This window comes from Bombyx mandarina, chromosome 22 (genome assembly GCF_030267445.1).
Source record: "Bombyx mandarina strain Sakado chromosome 22, ASM3026744v2".
Classification (NCBI taxonomy): Eukaryota; Metazoa; Arthropoda; class Insecta; order Lepidoptera; family Bombycidae; genus Bombyx; species Bombyx mandarina.
In genome coordinates, this window is record NC_143228.1 from 7607862 (window position 1) to 7627333 (window position 19472).

General features: G+C 35.3%; 1 protein-coding gene across 3 annotated transcripts in view; it reads left to right on the top strand.

Moving 5' to 3' along the window:
- Window positions 1-977: 977 nt before the first annotated feature.
- The window catches only part of LOC114250844 (uncharacterized), a 40494-nt gene continuing 21999 nt past the window's right edge, over window positions 978-19472 (top strand). Inside the window, exons 1-2 of one of the 3 annotated variants that reach the window (XM_089737107.1) lie at window positions 978-1317; window positions 14535-14664. The gene's annotated coding sequence lies outside the window, so the exon portion shown is untranslated. Of the gene's footprint in view, window positions 1318-14530; window positions 14665-19472 lie in introns of all 3 variants that reach the window. The other 2 variants (XM_089737108.1, XM_089737109.1) reach the window with 2 other exon arrangements.

Sequence of the window (19472 nt, forward strand, 5' to 3'; positions counted from 1 at the left end):
CCAGTAACCACTTAACACCAGGTGGGCTTTGAGCTCGTCCACTCACCTAAGCAATAAAAAAAAAAAAAATCTTAATATTTCTAACGATTGCTATGTTTTTTGGTGTAGAGATAAAACATACAAATCATCTATCAATGCTTAAACTAATTTTAACTTTATTTTGATTGTGATGGTAATCAGCAATCCTCGAACACGGGCAGGTATCAGCATTTTATATAATTTGGTCACGAAAAATTAAAGTGTTCGCGTATCGACATCAGGACAGCGGTTTTTACTTTGTTTTTGCTACCACCCACGACGTTACCTAAACACCGTGACGCTTTCTTTTTCAAACGAGCCTTAAATAAAGTCTTGGTAAACTCGGCAATGCCCCTGGTTCTGTTTACGTCCAAAATCGACTGCGTCTGCAAATCAATAAGTGGCCCGTATTACCGTCTGCTTTTAAAAGCAATCAATAAGGTAAAAAGGCAATTCAACCTCGTGTTTCAAAATGAGTGTCTTCGCATCTGCGGTAGTATCTTTGAGCCTCAGTAACGAATCAATATCGGGCAGGTGTGACACGAGGACGTCTGTCATATTATAAAAAATTATATGTTATGATTTTGCAAAATTATTAGCTTAGCTTAGTAACAGGCACTTTTAGATCACAGCTCGCTTATTCGCTCCATATAACAACTTTACATACGCTGAGTGACATTGGTCACAATATGCAAATAAAACTGGTTGTTATCAGGCAGAGATAATATTTCGTATAAAATTATTGTTACGACCAGCCTTTATTCTTAAATAAACCGATTTCGATACACTGTGGTAAATCCGTGGAATGCCACAAAAACAAATTCTTCACATTGTTATATACTTTAGAACAAGCTGGGAGAACTGTGTTTTTCTCTTTCGCGATCGCATAAGCAACAAGTTGGCGACGCGACGATCGCAAGGTCTCCCGGGCGGCTAGAGACGCGGGCGCAAAGCCACGAGTCTCGCAAGTAAAAGTAACTTTTAACAATACCTTGGCGGCGCCTGCGCGCTGCGTACGTTTGTTTCGCCAACCGCTGCCGCGTGTCGCTACGTATCGTTCTTTACTTTTTTTTCGTGCGTCGAAACGGTCGGCAAAAAAAAACCCAATAACTTTGAATTGCGTGATCTGACTTAGGGGGACATTTCCATCGAAATATAATCGGGAGTTTTTGTGTTAAGTTAACTACGTGATTAATTTTTAAAGCATCGCTTAAGCTCGATAAGGGAATGAAACTTTGTAATGTTAAACAATAGTTGCACCTGAACCAAATACTGGATTATACGCTCAATCGAACGTAAGTAAGAACTATCTTTGATTTTAGAGCTATAAAAAAACCCGTATGCCCTTAAGCTTTAAATTAATTTCGGAATCTCGTAATATTTTCGACAGTAAATTTCAAAACTAGTGAACGCGTTTATTTATAACAATTCAGTCATCGAAAATCAACGTTCACATCGATAAATTATGTATAGCACGAAATAAATTTGGATAGAAAATAGCAATTATGTCTGCAACAAAGTATAGGTACTACGTGTAACGGTAATATCGACATTCTGTTAGTTTACTAATGAGGTGATGAAAGCGGTCGGCGTTTTCCGTCTGTTACAGCCTATGTGTGGTCACCCGGCCACTCGGTGAGAGACTCAATCAACTTAAAGTCGGATCTCAGAACTGGTTCCAGATATATCGTACACACGTGCTAGTTACCCGATATCTAATGCAATTACGCCGACTCCGCTTCATAATGTACATACATAGATGCAACAACAACTCTCTCGTTTCCTAATTTATCAATCTCTCGTGACTTACTGTCATAACGTGATGAATGTATATTATAACGTGCTACTTGTTATGCTTTAGTATTACGGGATGATTATTACGTCACGTTCCGAAGTGGAATAACCAGATCAAACACGTTTCTAATAGATTGTGATAGTTTAAGATCGATTGATATAAAAAGCTAGCGCTAAGAAACTACAAATGCGGGATGTACTCAGAATGAATTTCCATCAGATCCGACAGACGGCACGCGGAAAATACAAATCCTTTAGAAATATAACATATTGAAAGTTCAGCACGTAATTATTCGTTCAATATTTAAATCACGAATTACTAGAACGCACATCGATATTTTGCTTTCCCTTGGCCCAGGTTATTTGCAATGCATGGGATAAAACTACATTTAACTACTGCTCCGCTTTTAGAATTAGTTTTCCTTCATTAATATTTAATGAGATTTTATATAGACATGCTCGCAATGCTCGAGATACAACTTTAATTATCGTATTATTTTATACATTTTCTTACCTCGGATAGTTCCTCTTTGGCGACCTAGCTAGTGGAATCTACTTCATAAGCAATTATCTTGACGCAGATTAATATAAATCCATGGGCAATTAAGTAAAAAAATATAGATAACAATTTCATTAAGTATACTTTCATTTATTTCTATTGCTGTAACAGCTCATGGAATACCTGGTGATAAGTGGTTACCGGAGACCATAAACATCAACATACATCTTGAGACATGGGATGAAAATCGCAATCCTATCAAACTACTTTACAACGGTTTACTCACCCTTCAAACCAAACCGTATGACTGATTCGCAGCAGAAATGGGAAAGATGGTCATACCCAAGCATCCTAACTATACGCCCTACCACCCGGATGCGCTAGACCGCGCATTATCTTTCACAAATAATTGCTTATCATTCAATTCAATAAAATCATATCTTCTCATTCTTCCTCATCTAAATAATAACCAATAATGTGAAGTACGTTTGACTTTGATAAAACATTCACAGATTTATTTGCATCATAAAATTTAATGCCTTAAATCTTTATGTAACTGAGGTTGTTTCAAATTTTATATAATTAATTATACGGTCTCTATTACTGTGTTCAGACTTGAAAAACCGAATAGAGTATTTTTTGAAATCGCTCAATGTAAACGGATGTTGATATGAAAGTCATAAATAAAGAAATAATAGTATGTAATAATGAAAGCATTTAACATTAAATTCGATATCAATAAAATCTTAAGCTTTTACATACCACGAGCTTATAAAAAGTCTTGGAAATTATTAGATAGTTTTCAATTTACTATTATTGTATTTTAGTATTATTGAAATTTGATAGTACAATTATGTATTCAACAGTTGGAGCTGATCTTCAACAAAGTTTCCGTGCTATTAGTATTGCTATTCCTGAACCTCAAGCATAACAAAAAATCATGCTAAATTATTTCGGGACTTGTCTCAAAAAAATTGCATTGTCAACTTACAGAACTAAACCCATTTTTTGTCTATTTGATACTATATAGTACAATTTATCAGTACAAATGTCGATTCATTCAACATACAGAAGATAAATATAAGATCTAGGTCAAAAATATTAATTAAAAAAAAAACTTTTTTTGATTTGTCATGACAATAATTAACTTAGAGAGAATAGGTATTGGAGGAACATAATCCAAATAAAAGTGCTTCGTAAAGGTCACGACCCTCAGCACTGAGGAACACGATGCAGGGAGGGATATTTATAGGTAAAAAAATTGATTTAAGTTCTTTGTTATTTAACTAAGCTTCATGTACGTAGGCTTAGTTAATATTGAAAATCGTATAGAATTCACGACCTTTAAGCTGTGGCGCAAATAATATCGCGATCGCCCGCGCGTTTCGGTCCACTGCACACTTTCCATCGTCCCCAATAAGTGCAGAAAGCCTAAAAATCTTAAATGAAAAATAAACAACCTTGATAGCATTGTCATATCGATAACAAAATAGGAGCAAGCTCTCGCTATTTCTTCACTGAATTTATGTTTGCAACAAAAGAATTCCATCGTCTACAGTGACAAATTCTAAACAAACACACTATGACGTGTTGCTGTTGTTCAATATTTCACGGATCTTTAAAAACACAATGTATTTTAATAAATTTGTGTTAGCATGAAAACAACCTTCTCGTGTCCAGTAGTGCAATATGTGTGCTGTCAGGAATATTGGATAACGAGGTGTTTCGACAGATGTTTAGCATGCGGTCAACACGCTACCACGGCCTCGCGGAGGCTCTCTAATGTCTTATGACTTTGACTCATCCCGGCCTTCACTTTTTGTAATCATAAATTATTTGACGGATCTGCGTTGGCTCTATGATAATGTCGACTTCGACTGGTGCAATAGGTGACGGATTTCTTAATACGCGTCATGTGCGTAATCGATGATCGTTCGAAATATGCACTTTTTGATTGTCAGAAACCGCACTGTCGTCGAATTGAATTGCTCAGTGTCTTTCGACTGTAACGAATGAGCTCTCGGTAGTCTAGCTCGATAATTGCTAGATACCAAGTTACGTCTTCAATTTGAATGGTGACATAACCTAGTGATTCGTCAATTACGGAGTGTTTCGGTGGAGATACTCGTGCTGGTCTCGAATAGTCGTGAAGGTCGCCAGGTCGTACGGAAAACACCCCGCGAAGCGCCTACACCGCGTGCAACTGACGCAAGCGCAGCCAGTGTGAAGCAACTGTGCAGTTACGTGCTTCTACTCGTACATGCCATCACTTTTAGCAACGACCCATTTTCTTCGTCAAAAACAAACTGCTTTACCTTATAGGTAGTATAACCGCGGATGTTTTTGTTCGTTAAAAGACAGACAGTCCAAATACAATATGAAATACAACATGAAATAAGTAAGTTTGAATTCAGTATTTCAGCAACAAAGTTTACAGCCTTTCACCATTTTGGTGGTAAGGTAATAATTATATCATCATTAATTCATAGATAGCAATTACCTCTATGCTATCAAAAACGACATAACTTGTTATAGCGTAGATATGCAGTTTTTTTTAATATTATTTTTAAATATTTTTCTTTAGGATTTGTTCACGAAAATTGAGGGGTGTATTGGACATATTTTAAGGTTACATTTCCCAAAATCAACTATCGGTCTTGTTGTAGGACGATGAGGTTGGGGCATGTCACACAAAACCATTTGCTTATCTTTAAAAACATCGGAAATGTCTACAAAGTTGCTCAGTCGCAGCGTTTTGATGTCACAATCGACAGTCACGGTAGCTCAGGTTAATTGCACTATTAAATGAGATTATATACAAATTATAGTTTATTTTCACCATTACTTATTTCACAAGTTCATTTTCTAGAAAAGAAACGAGAGCATTTTGAATAAGACGGTAGTATTGATTAAATCAAATTTACACATCACATTACGCGAACATAAATGAACACCTAAAACAACATTAAATTACATGGGTATTGTTTTTACTTTAAAAATATTGTGGCACATATATTAAGCATATATACCTATGTGCCATAATATATATATATACACCGTATGTATTTTAGGCACGTCACATATTTCAAATTTACAAAACAATTTTATTGATATGTTTCAATTATAACAAAGATATTGGTACATTCCAAAATCCGGTTTTTTTAAGTAAGTTTTTGGTTGATATAACCTTTTATAGACCTTGATATATTTGTCTTTTACCTTTAACATTTTACTGTATTAGCCGGTAGCTCTTTGAACAAGTTAACTTGGAGCTCTTCAAATTAATAGATATAATCTTAGAAGCTTTAAACGAAACGATCAGGCCAATTATGAAATTACGTGATCGGTATACTGTTAAAAAATTTAAAATATAACGTTGTTTCAATGAATTACATGATGGCGGTTATTATAGCTATTAATAAGTTGCGATAAGCATTCGTTGTAATGGCTCACGCGACATCTTTGTCGATGCATCGGTCGACGACCCATGCCGGCCGTTTGTAAATACTAAACCGGTGACAAGCGAACTCCTCGCTAATGCCCATAGCTTATAGCAATAAGAAATCAATGCTCTTTCCAACTACCAATTAGGTATGACTCGAGACAGTCCATAAGTATTCCCAATGCAAATATAGATTTTATACATTACATACGAACGGCGACATTTCTTCTATTGAGTTTTCGCGAACAAGTCTGGAAGCTATACTTTTTAGAACAAGCAAATAGAAGTAAATAAATAGGGAAAGTGAACTCGCGTTTTGTAATCATTTTTACGCCTACACTACATTTTTGCGTTACGTTTTTTTATTAACATAAATTTCGATCATTGCCCATTCACGGTAGCTGGACACGCTTTTAGCAATAGTATGGAATGTCTACGCGCTCATCTACAAAACTAGTGGAAATACAAATATTTATTATATAATTTCTCAAAGTGAAAGAAAGAGCAAATGAAAATGTTTAAGTTAAATAAAAAAATGGACATAAATTGACAACGATAAATACACTAAATGATATTTTTTAATTAAAAAGTTTAAAGTAAAAAACCCTTAAACGGATTAGTCTCGTGCTTTTTAATATTATCATATCTTACGATTTGAATACTTTGAAGCTTTCGTAATTACGTCAGAGGAGAACTGAAAACGGAACTAAAAAATAATTTAAATTGGTTTTCTTATCAAATAAGGAGAAGTTTCATAACATGGTTCTTATTGTTTTAGGCCATTATAAGAATGTCCTAGATTTTATGAACTTTCCATTGATATGTATTACAGCAACGGACACGCTGCAAAAGGTAATCTGAATGTTACAGTCTAGCCTGTTAATGAAATACTTCACGGTTCATGATAGATCGCTTACAGCATTTTACGTGTTGCGCAGACACCTATTTGTATGAATGTCCAAATGATAAGTTATAGCCAGAACTTCAGTCACGTTCTAAGAACAAGTCATAGGTCTGTCACTTTTTTTTTACTTTCTATCACTCATCGTCAATAGAACAGTGACATTAGCAAATAATGGCGGCATGGCATTGCAGTGCATATTTAAAACTGCAGCTTGCATCGATTTGCGCGATCGATCGACGCGGTCGTTTATATATAAATAGCCACAACGTAGCGGTCACCGATAAGGTTAATAATACAGGACGATAAATCATTACTAATCGCATACAATAACAATTATTATTGCCTGTTGCAAAAATAACTGAGGCTCAGAGACGTATTAGAACGGATATCTAGTTTGACACAGCTGTCTTGCACTTTTGACCTTGTTCGTGCCACTTTCAAAAGAACGCCGCATAATTCGCGGTACGAATGATATTTGAACGTTACCAGTGTTATTATGTTCCTCATTACATTTAAAACATCAAGGATTCGAACGCTTAGCACCAGAAGATCGCTTTATTAAAATGGAAGCATTAACTTAAGCAGTTCCGAAAACATTAAGAAAATTTTCAACTTATCTTCCGCTCCCTTTGTTTTGTTATCTGTCAGGTCCGCAAACATTATAAGTCGAAAAATCAATGTCCGTGTCCGTGATATACAGGTAGGCGTAACTAAAATGTTATTCAACTTGACGCAATAATAGACTACCGCATTTAATAGCTGTATCGTGACGCTTGCCTTCCGCCAGATGTCACAAAAAATTAAAACACTCCCAAACAGAAGCTGAGAGAAGTCGTGACTTGTGTCTAGTGAAATTCGTTGCGAGCACGGCTACACCGTTGAAACCTGATCACTATTTTTAAAACGTGTCGTGATGGCTTCTTGTTTTATTTTTTGCCTTAAAAATCTCGCTGCGAAACAAAGTATCGCTGCAAACGTACAATAAAATACGATGTACAGCGCGCCTATATTTATCCAAACATGCACGCAATGTGAATAAACTGGAATTCATTGTAAAACTCTCGATTTTACTAGTACCGACAAACGAACCTGTAATATTTTGAACTGAATGATTTTATTTGAAAATTTTCTGCGCTCACTAAATCCAGTATCATAAAACAAAATTTAGTAATGAATAATATGTAGTTAATTACAACTACATGCATTAAAATGAAAACAAAAGTGATGGTAATAGATACCATGAACAAACTGGAGCACACGGAGTCACTGCATCTTGAAACAACAGAAAGATTCTTATACCTGGGCTCCATGATTGCGAATACTGGATCGTGCGAGCCTGAGATACGAAGATGTATCGAGATAGCCAAAAGTGCCATGTCTCAGCTTGATAGCATCTGGTCCGATAGAAACATCTCCATATAAAAACCAAGCGTAAGCTTGCAACAAGTCTTATGTTTTCTCTTCTTATATGGGGCGGAGAAATAGACTCTAAAGAAGACTGATCGAAGTCGGGTCGACGCGCTTGAGATGTGGTGCTGGAGGAACATACTGCGGATTTCTTGGGCGGCACATCGAACCAATGCATCAATCCTGGAAAAAGCGTCTCCACAGGACTCTCTACCACTTGTCTACGTAGGAATTTAGAGTTTTTCGGTCACGTTGCCAGGAAAAAGGGTGAAAATGTCGAAAGACTACTTGTCACCGGCAAAGTGAAAAGAAAGAGGCCTAGGGGACGTGGGGGCCATGCGCTGATCCTATCAGATTAAAATGACTTTGGACTCAATGTCGCTATCCACTGTGCGGAGGACAGGAAGGAATGGAGAAACATAGTCCTCCAAAAGTGCTCCGTAAAGGTCACGACCTTCAGCACTGAAGAACACGACGCACGTAGGAGGCATTAAAAACATATCGGAACATTGTTAATCAACAGACAAAATGTTAAATTTCTATGGTCAATTACTGCATTGCTTAATTTAAAATGATGGTTTGGCTTATTCGCAAATATTAAAGCCAAATAAGTGCACCAGATTTCGCCTAATGAAGGGTTCCGTAGGTTGTATGGCCAATCAAGTAGATCGTACGCTTGTTTTTCTACAAAAGCAACACTAACAAACTTTAATCGTCGCGTATCTACAAAATATTTAACTCGATATTAAGTATTCGAAAGTATTTTTTTGTTTTTTTCAAACCGTACTCTTTTAGAACACGTCATTAAAAAGACTTTTGAAACATAAATAACTAACAACCGGAGCACGGCATCTTATGAGTCCGAATGGGTAGGTACCACCACCACCCCGCTTATTTCTGCCGCGAAGCTATAATGCGTTTCGGTTTGAAAGGTTAGGCAGCAATTGTACCTACTGTAAAAGTGATATTTAGAACTGACGTCTCAAGGTGAGTGGCGGCGCCGCGGCGTTTACGTTGTTGATGTCTATGGGCGCCGGTAACCACTTAGCACAGGGTGGGCCAGAGCTCATCCACCCATCTAAACAATAAAATAACTAAGTGGCTTTAGTAGACATATCTAACCAAAAATTTATTGTCATAAAAAAACACTTTTAAATATTATCATTTTTAAAATCTATTCTTATATTTTTCAAATCGGATTCAACTTTTTTTCTTTTACTTAAAAGGCAATTAAATAACGATTTGGTCGATGTTTAGTTTAGCTTCAGAACAAAGTTGCGTGCCAAGGTAATTACTGTTACTGATTACTGATCATTTTTCCTATACTTGTCGCAATATAAGAAACAGAATATGCCATTCAATGTTCTTAGAAAAAACGTAACGACATAATTGACTAAGGATTGTGATATATGTAGTTTGAAAATTAGAAAAGAACGCTTAAGTAACGAATTGAACAAATAGTTAATTAAACTTTATTTTTACCTTGTTACGATATTAGAACGAAGTTATAATATTATTGTATTTTCAACTGAAGCGTGTGTAAATTTTCAAGATGATAGGGCGATTTGAAGTCGGTAAAAATTACTTTCAAATATTCCGTTACATACAAACAAACATACATACATGCCTAGCTAACAAAAATGTCTTAGTAAATATCCCAAAACGGCTGTCTTTTGAAACCCTAAACAAAAACACAAAATTCTAATTTGTTTCGCAAAACAAAAGTTTGGTAGTTAATGGTTTGGCTCTAGTGCCTATGAGCAATGGAATCCACTTACCATAAAATGGGTCGATAACTCGTTTGTCTGATGTGAAAATAGTATATATATCAATACAGGAAAATTATATACTATTAATATACCGCTAACACATTTAGAATTTTTAGTGAAGATAAAATTTTATTTACACCCCTCTAGTTACCGTTTTATATGTTGACTCGCGATCCGCCCTCGCTTCGCTTCGGAAACTGTAATTTATTATTGATTTCTCCACTATTTAATGAATGTTATTATACATATAATCCTTTCTCTTCAATCACTCTATCTATTAAAACAAACCGCATCAAAATCCGTTGCGTAGTTTTAAAGATTTAAGCATACATAGGGACAGACAGATATAGGGACAGAGAAAGCGACTTTGTTTTATACTATGTAGTGATAGATAATGTGTATGAAAACTGGAAGACAGGTTTTATTCATCGCTATATTAAAATTTGCCTACTGAGCCAAAAAAATCGATCTTAGAATAAAATTAATATTTATTTCCAATCGCTGTGTCATTAGCAGTATAAAAAAAATGTGAGCCGTCACGGGACGCCTGGCAGATGTGAAACATCGACATTATTTTGTAAAAGTAATATGCAGAAAAGAACAGATTGTGATAGGAACTAAATATGTCATAATGATAAAATAAAATATTACGAAAAAATAATTTGTTTTCAAGTAAAACACAGAGAGAATCACACAGTCGATTGCGCATGGCGACGCGTCGCCACACCGTACATACTACTGCATATAGACTGTATATATATACCATCATATAGCGTGGCGACGCGTCGCCACGGCATGTGTCGCCACGCCAGAAATCGGTTTTACGTGCGGCTATAAATGTTTCACATAAAAAATCAGGGTACTTTTCATTGATGCGTTTGCGCCGAACACAAATTTCATAATTTCATATTAGTGTCAGCGAAACTACAAGTGTTCGTGGCCTGCTGGATGTGATCCTCTGCATCTAAAATCCTAGAACATTCGAGACTAAAAGCATCGATTATTTTTGTTCTGTACATAGAGTCGCATGATACAACATTCCAAACACGTTTAAATTACATCTCGTGACAGGTCGTGTACCAATATACCGTGTATTGTTCAATAAATCCACCATGATGATTAGGCAACGCGTTTCGCTGCGAAATATCGCGACATTTCGTTTTAGCGAAAACTCAACGAGCCTCGGAATTTTAATGAAAGATATCGTCATTCGAGGAAAACGTTAGCTTCGCCAGTCAAAATGAAAAACAAACACATATAATTTGATTGTATTGCTAAGTACTTTCGTGTTCTGTTTTTCTGATGTTCGTGACAGAATTGAATTATTTATGTCGTTCGCGACTTTCAATTACAGGACTGATTTATGTTTGATTGCTTTATTTCTTCTAGATTGTTCACGGAGTGTTAAAATTACGCCTGTATAATATTACTTGATTTGATTCTGATCTAAATATATGACTGAGAGCATTGTTTGTATTTAAAAAAAATAAGTGTCTAACCTAAACAATAGAGAATTATTTGTAAATTATTTAGGATGTAAAGTGAGTGTGCCCCTGTCACTATTATCGATTTTTTGCTGTTAATAATTCAAGTGAATTTAAGACAGACAAGATTTTCACTGCTGATTCTTCTTAAGCCTCAATTGCAAAAGAAAAAACAAAGCGCTCGAGGAATGTCGAGGAAAAACGCATTAGACTTATTTTTACTTCAAAGGATTCACGTATGATACATTGAACAGTACAATTAACATTATTTCAGTACTATTATTTTTTAATATTTCAATACTATTACTTCATTTAAATAGGGGGGGGAGGGCATTGCGTGGCGCAGCCTGAAATGATAACCTTCTTGCAGTTGTTATTTAACCATAACACCAGAACAACTCTACGCTCGTTTCTCTGTCTGCGTCAATCAAAAGTAAGGAAAACCAGAAGTAACAATAAAAAATAATAATAGCGAACTAAAATAAAAACTAAAAATACTACGAATTATGACATAACGTGTCTAACAATGCAGCATTATTTTATACTGTTTTATTAGACCGTAGGCCTACTACGGTGCTGTGGTACCTGCGGTGTGGTACGGTGGTACCTACGGTGCTACCCATTTATATGTACTTAAAAGCGTCTTATCGGGTTCGAAGGCCGAGATAGCCGTTATATTCAATCGAGACTTAAACCTGATGTCTCGAATCGATGGTGACAATCACGTTGTATTCAAGTTCAACCAAGTTCAATCAAGTTTATTCGGTCTTCGATAACAACTGAATATCAACTATCAATCCTAACCTCATCTTGATATGTAATAAAAAAAACAAGTACTGTTTTCTTCCGACTGAATGTTCTGATATTTTGAATGCAAATTACCATTGTTCGGTGTTTGCAATGCGGAATTGTGATGATTTCAGAACAACCTTAATCTTGCTTCGTCAAGGTGCCGGAGCTAACAAAATAATGTTATGTGCAAATAACATGTAACTATATTTAGATGGATTTAGATACGCTAATGTAGTTCGTGTATAAAAAATGATTTGCAATTGCATTATTATATTAAATTTATATTTGATTCAATCACGAATCGTAAAATAAATAAAACTATCAATGAATATTAAATACTGTAGACTAAAGATTGTTAATAGACATATTAAGCCGTATTTGGTAATACATATTATCTATAGCCTCAGTGTCTTCTGTTAAACATTTTAAGTTGAAGTCACTGCAGTATAAAAACATTTTCAAGTCACTTTCTACACACGAATAGATTCGAAAATCGATTCTGGAAGCAGACAAATTTTATTGCAAACCGAATAAAGTAAAAATAATATTGAGAATGTGAAAAATCAACGAAGAAAATTGATTCGCGACTTCTTCTCCAATCGAAAACCCATTTAGAAACTGAATTAATTCATTATTTCAATTGCAGTTGAATCGCGACCATACATCTATTCATCTGTACGTCACTATCTAGGCATGTAAATCTTGTTTAAACAACAAAGTAATGAGATCCGTTTCTGTAATGCAGTTTAAGCTTAATTTTTTTTTTTATTGCTTAGATGGATGGACGAACTCACAGCCCACCTGGTGTTAAGTGGTTACTGGAGCCCATAGACATCCACAACGTAAATGCGCCACCCACCTTGAGATACAACTTCTAAGGTCTCAAGTATAGTTATAACGGCTGCCCCACCCTTCAAGTCGAAACGCATTACTGCTTCACGGCAGAAATAGGCAGGGTGGTGGTACCCACCCGCGCGGACTCACAAGAGGTCCTACCACCAGTAAAAAAATTTTTTTTTTCTTTTGATGGGAATGACTGTTGTTGGCTCATAACAACTGAAACGTGAGCTCAAAGAGCCTTCGGGCGTGTAAGACACCCTGAGAAACGCGCAAGGTGAGATTTCCAACAGTAAGTGTTCACGCGTTCCTCGATTGAATCACGGTGGGCGAACAATTATTGCATTGTGTGATTGGTTATTATTTGGCAGTCGAGGACAAAATGCGCGTGCGCTATTTGACCCCGCGCACGGCTCCGCGTTGTTCATTAAAAAGCAAAGACTTTTAACGATGCTGTAAAAAATTTGATACAAGGAGTTTTTTTTTTTGCATGTATTTTGCTAAAAATTTTAGGTGTATTTGTTGAAAAAATTATCTCCAATCATAGTGGTAGTTAATGCAATTATTGTTAAGGTAAAATAACAGCCCGTGTCACACTTAGTGAACATTAGGTCACAATCACAAACAGGCAATGATAACATAGTTAAATGGTAACCTAATCACGAAAAACAATTGAATAACGTAAAATGAAAAATAACGTAAAATGAATTCATCAAATAATATTTAAATAAGATTGTAACAAAAAATGTATCATCGACTGTAAGTCGGTTTGAATAAAGCCGACACTAAGCCAACCGGTCTAGTGACATTCGTCGACTTATCAACTTTAACATTTTCAATCACTTCAATGAAACTGATGACCCCACCTATTTCGTCACACCCTATAAAAATGCCTTTACGGTGCCAAATTATTCGCAGTCTCACTAAACGACAATGACGCTTGCGACTTCTAAAAATCTGTATAAGAAATTACGCAAGCTATTTGACCTTTAAAAGGATTTCGCTGTCAAAAAAGTTGTGTATTTACTTGATATTGTATACATAGACATGTATACGTACAAAAGATTACTTTAAGGTAGTTTTGAATGACTAGCATGAATTGTAAATTGAAAATTGTAATTTCATATTTGATTTAAGGAAACATTTCAAATGGTGTCCCTTTTAATTATTTACATTAATCTAACTGTTAACCTTTCTAATTCTTAATCTAACTAAGGTTGTTTACAAATATTCCGAATTCTCGATGATGATAGGAAAGTTGTATTTTTGTAAAATAGCCTTCACCTAGTCAAAATATTAACTTCAAACTCTCTAAGCTTTACCTACTGATAAGTCACGACACTTCAACTAGGCAAGTGGGTCAAATCTTCTGTTTCAAAACGTAACATTTCGCAATTTTGATGAGAAAAATCTAAATCTTTATCCGTGTTTAATTTTTAATGTACATATTTTATTGTGAATTAATTAAATTAATACTTTTTTAGCAATACAATTTTACCATAAATATACTGTTTTTTTTTATTTGTCTTTGTATTCCGTGATCATGTAGAACACTTGAGTAAACTAAAATTATTCTGTTCACAGGTAGTCGCTTTCACTTGCATGGGATCTGTGCACTGTTGCTATGAGGTGAGGGTGATGTGGACAGGATGCGGGTCTCAGAAATCGCTATCGACTAGCCGACAGGGCCTTGTTGCTGCTTTTGTACTGAGGCCGAGGTGAGTCACGCGGACACCACAAAACCGAAACATTCAAAAGTCACCCATTCAAAGGCCCCAAGCTGGGATTTTCTCTTGTGTTACGAGTATCGAAAATACATATGTGAAACTAAAATAATAACACCCAAAGTTCGAGTATCCAGCGCTTTCAATAAAGGCATTTATTCCGACCGGATATTGGCCCAAAAACCCCGTACGCAAGGTCACCATATATCTATAACCCAATCGCGAGTCAAAAACAGTGATATAGATCTCAATCATCTATCATCTATATCATCTAAATGTGTGTTATTTCTTGAATCTCCATAGTTTTCAATACTGAATTTTTGAGATCTTTATGTTTCTGCTATGGTTTCCGACGCAAATACGTAAAATTAACTTTGCGTACTTACAAAGCGATTATAAAAAAAAAAGGCTACATTGAGTTCAGGGCAGTATGAACTTGCAACTCTCAATTATTTTATCCAACCAAAGTTCAGCCTCAGCCCAACAGCATCCTCTTTAGGATACACGAACTGCTATCACAGATGATTTAAGACGTTTTATAACAGTAGATGACTGACGCCACCTACCCGTATGTATCCCTCTGAGGCTAGATAATAATGAAGCCATTAAATATACTACATGACATTCAATAAAGCTCTTCAAAATAAATAATAAAAGAGTACATCCTACACAGTTGAAAGGTGTGTCAGTTTAGAAAGTGGGTTTACTGTTTGCGATAATAGATAATTCAAACATATTCGACACGACAGGTCCAATCACCGTTCAGTTTTGTCTGAAACTGTCATCTGAAGTTGTGAACAAAAAATATTTGCCCTCATTTGTTCGAGTGAAACTTCACCACGTTTGTATGCCAAGGCTACTGGACAAATTGATATTACATCTAGTGAGAGTTTATAGCTGAACCTGCATTCACAGTTTTGGCATTTGTCGCGTTTACGTGACTTGGACATTTAATAAAATCATTTGCAGATTTCATATCCTCTGAAGCCAGCAAACAAGATTTAAATGCCTAGATAGTGACGTACAGATAAATAGATGTGTGGATGGAATTAGTTCAGTTTCTAAATGGGTTTTCGATTGGAGAAGAAATTTAAAATCATTTTTCTTCATTGATTTTTCACATTCTCTTATCTCTCATTATTTTTACTTTATTCGGTTTATAATAAAATTTGTCAGCTTCCAGAATCGATTTTCGAATCTATTCCTGTGTAGAAAGTTACTTGAATATATTTTTATACTGCACTGACTTCAACAGAAGACACTGAAGTTCTAGATAATATGTATCTGAAATGTTCTAGATAACATGTATCTGAAATGTTCAAAGCTTTTTTATCAAGTCTCCGTAAAAACTTTTACTGGTATTAACTTGGCTTGGCACAGTGTAAATTAACTTGGAATCTAAAATAACCGTATGAAACATTCCGAGTTGATGGGTCAGCGAGCCGCCGCACCGGACGCTCCGATCTAAAATTAGTTTCAGTCACTGACGTCTTTTTGATAAACCGCTCAGTGCATCGGCGTGCAATGACGCTTCCTCTGCACTTATTATAACTGACTCACTTTATGCGTTTCAACTGTAAAATGTAACTTAGTATTCTTTCGATGCTTTACACTTTTGTAAACCTCAAAGAACATTGTTCGGTAAGATCTTTAGATAGCTTTAAACTCGTGACATCAATGTATTCTTCAAAATTATTTGTCCATTCATTCACATTCGAACCCAGTTGATTGTTGAACGAACTCCTGGTTTAAAATAAGCCTACCCAGACGCTGAATATCTTTCAGTAATCGGTACAATAAAAATTTTTGGGGATCTAAGCTTAAATGAATGTAATGATATATTTTGATGTTTAATCAAAACATGCTATAATGTATTCGATAAACTAAAAGCAAATATGTTTGTATATGAAAAGACTATTGACAATATAAATGTAGCTGTGTAAAAAATGGATCACAATACAAAGAGACGCTGGTTACGGGACTTGTATTCTTTAGATAATTGAAAAGTTTTTGTTAAATGTCTCTATAGTTCACGTAACGTTTGTCAATTTTGGCTATTGTACATTAAATGGGACGTTATTGAGCTATTCACGTGAACAAGCGTATCGTTACATGAGCATCCACTTAATAAAACGTTTCTCGAAACCTTTTGTGACCAACTCGTTAGACATTTAATTGCCACACTTTTGGCCCGTACAAGCTTTTGCACAACGTACGTATAGTGTATGGATACGTATAATTTACGTACGGTAATAGTGAAGGTACTGTTGAAAAAGATCCTGTCTTTAAAATCTTATAGTTCTTGTGAATGCTGGACTAGGGTCCTGCGGCTATGCTGTAGTTCGCATTATAGATAAAAAATCTTTTAATCAAATTCATAGTTATTGCGACAGATTTGCGAACGACCTTCACAATATAATTGTAGCATCGTATTAATTTACTTAAATTAAACTTTAAGTCGAAGTTTAATTATGTATTTCACGTAATCACAAAAAGTAAACGATTTATCATAATAATCAACGCCACACACACTATGGCTATTGTCTTTACTATTGTTCGTACTTTTCAAATACCGTAAAAATATTTGCGAGAAAAAAGTAAAGATAATTTTTTTCTTTTTCAAAATTAAAATCAAGATTAAACTATCACAAACGCTTGGCTTGAGTGTTTCGTTTGAGCTTACTAAAAGTCAACATATCTGTACAATTATGATAGCGAGTTAACGCAATTGATTGCAATATCAACATTCATCACCATCTAAAACATTGGCTCACAAGACGAATTTTACTAATGAGTACACTTAAATATTGACGACTGTGCCGATTCAAACAACATTGTCACGATCTGTTTCAAAATAATTAACGATTAAACAACACATAATTTATATTCAATACTACATGTATGATTGAAATATGCAACCTCGAGGGAAGTGAGCCTACTTATTTGGTAGCTAAAATGGGCAGTCGAGTTTACGGTTCACCTAACGTTAACATTAAGCGGTAACCACTTAAACTTAAAAGTCTTCGTTTGAGAATTGAATGTTATAACATTTACAAATGCTTTGCTAAACAGATATTTTATATTTCAAGTCGAAACACACGAATTATTCGTGCCAAAAATAGGAAAACGGAGTGAGCTTGTTCTCTCCCAATACTCTAGATTAGGAGATAACAAATTTAGGAGCCAATATGAAAATACATTATATTGCTACCAGGAACATTGAATAATAGTAGCTAGACGGCACCTGTCATATATCTTCTAAATCAAAGCCTCATTTCAAAGCTTTCACCTGGATTATGGATTCGAAAAATCGTATTAACAAATATATTTTTGTAAATATCTGACAAATTATCGTCAATAATAGCGACAAAAAAAAGCACAAACACAAGACATTTTTTTAAACAAAAATTAATAGAAAATCATATTACTTTCCAGCCTAATGTACAATTGTTTACTTAAGCCTGTCGAAATGAATAAATTAGGAAAATACGTCACGTAATAAACGGCTGTAATTAGTCAAGACTTACAACCTAGTTACCTACTTCCAGTCAAAGCTTTCTCTAACCTAATAGCGCTACGAGATAAAAAGTAAAGCTCAATTAACTGTATCAAAATTGGATTAAAAGTAAACAAAACTAAATATATAATTTGATTTTCGCCTTGTGTTCCTTGAACATTTTATTATTATCTAAAGCAGAACTTTCAACGACAGTGTCTAATCAAGCCTCTGGTTGCCACTAATAACTAACAACTACACGTCATAATAGATAGTACTTGGCAAAAAACAATCTCAGAAAAGCGCAGCGTAGGACGGCCACCTAAGAAATGAACCGATGGCCTAGAGAAAATCGCTGGGTCACGTCGAATGCAAGTGGCAACGACCGCACTGGTGATCAATTGGAGAGGCATATGTTCAACAGTGGACAGCTATTAGCTGAGATGATGATAGTGGACGAACACAGCCCATCCAGAAAAGAGCGATAAATCCTGTTCCGGTGACGAAGAAGGAAAAACAAACTACAAAAGACATCATCACTAACAATGATGTTATAGTAAAAACTCTTTTTACTATAACATCATTGATCACTAACCAGATGTTTTGAAGTTAAATAAAGCATATTGTATCGTAGCCGTTTGCAGGGAAACGATTGACGGCTGGGATAACATCGACCTTGACTAGACACATTGTACCGGCAACCGGAACTCACACCGACGCGGTTCCACGGGTGCTGTTGACCGTCCTTAGTCGACGTACATATATAGCGTATTAACATTTTCTTAAATGATTACATAATGTGATTATATCTAGATATTGCGAGTTTTTTTTTTTTAGAAATCACGCTTTAGGCTAGTTTTTGTTAAACTATAGAATGAGTAAAAACTAAGCAAGACTTTCTGTTCTAGATATCAAGTTTTTATTTATATCTTTGCTAGTAGGCCACTTAAATAGTTACAATCTTTTTTTTTTTAAAGCTAGATGGAGCCCTGTAATCATAGTGAATAAACAAGCATTCGTCTAAAGCAGAGATTCCTAAACGGGTCCCTTACACATATGATAAGTTAACCAACCGCAAAGTTTTAAATTATTAAGAATTTTATCTTAATAGGGAAAGCTAGAAATAAGATTTTTAGAGTAATTTGGCTATGAGAGTCTGAGGTTTCAGTAAATTTTGGAGAAGAAGCCCCTTTCCTGAAAATGTTTGGGTATTCCTAGTCTAAAGAAACTGAGACTATTACCCCTGCTTTGAAAGTGGTCAACAGCATTTTGTAGAAACCTTAGACTTCATTGTGTACTTAACATC